The sequence below is a fragment of the Trichechus manatus genome, unplaced genomic scaffold, assembly GCF_000243295.1.
Source record: "Trichechus manatus latirostris isolate Lorelei unplaced genomic scaffold, TriManLat1.0 scaffold00217, whole genome shotgun sequence".
In the NCBI taxonomy this organism is placed as follows: Eukaryota; Metazoa; Chordata; class Mammalia; order Sirenia; family Trichechidae; genus Trichechus; species Trichechus manatus.
Window position 1 is genome coordinate 1905236 of NW_004444153.1, and position 1187 is coordinate 1906422.

General features: G+C 36.1%; 1 protein-coding gene across 2 annotated transcripts in view; it reads right to left on the reverse strand.

Moving 5' to 3' along the window:
- EDIL3 (EGF like repeats and discoidin domains 3) overlaps positions 1-1187 on the reverse strand; it is a 517953-nt gene that overhangs the window by 394780 nt on the left and 121986 nt on the right. The window lies entirely within an intron of this gene.

Genomic DNA, 1187 nt, shown 5'->3' on the forward strand with positions numbered 1-1187 from the left:
AAACCATACAACTGTCATAAGAAGTCAACATCTACAAGATTCTTTCTATAGGCACATGTAAGTATATCTGTGTCAAATAGCACTATGAGTGGAGTATATTTAAACTATATACATAAATCTGTATAACCACCAACTTGAACATTTCTGAATAAGTGGGATTCTTTTAAATGTAAAGAAAATCATGAACTCACACATAATCTGCGTTGTACTTTTAATGATCACTTAGAAAAAACTTCATGGCAAATTGCTACTATTAAGTAACTACATTTAAATTTTCTAATCCCAACAGCTCCCATGTAGCTTTAAAAAGTAATAGTGTGTGTGCGCACATGTGTGTCAAACTGTAGTTATTTAGCCTTCAAATACTACTTTGCCCATATATGGATTTGCTAATCTGAAGTCAACTGGGAACTACTGGTATCTCATATATATGAAAGGTTACTGATTAGAAAGCAGGCACCAGGTATTGGGAACTCTGCATTCTTTGTGCCCAGCACATAGTAGGTATGCAATACATGGCCAAAGAATGAACCAAAACACATTCTCATTACAATATTATAAAATTAGTCTTAATGATATTACCTGAGACAAAATACATTCACAAAAGAAAATAATAATAAAAAGATAAGCTTCTGTTAGATTGGGACTTGCAGGCTGCTGAAAATAAATTCTGCATGTAGTTAGTGGGATGTGTTGAATCACTTGGTATGCATTACTGCACTTTCAGTGGTAGCTGCTGCTTCCGCCATGGATTTAATGAAGAGGAGTGATGGACTGTGGAAGGCCTCAGACAGAAAGTCTTTACAGGAAAAGTGTCAGGGTGACTGTTCTGTCACTGGCATGAGGGATCCAGTGGCACTGATTAATTTCAGAGCTGGTACTTTATATGGAAATGTGGAGCCACAGAGAGCACAGAATTGGAAAATATATTATACATGTACTCGTTTTTTACCTTTTTGAACATAATTGCTGGCAGCCAGAATCTCAACCTATATTATTCCATGGGAATTTTTCCATGGATTTACCGAAGATGAAACTCTTGTCTTGTATCTTTAAATTCTTGCTTTAGCTCTAGGCTTACCTTGAACTCTACAGTCAGCCTGCATAAATATTCTTGAGCTTTGCTTTGTGTGCCAAGCTCTCCTGAGAGTAAGAGAGGCAGCAGATTACAGTTAAGGATTTTAAAA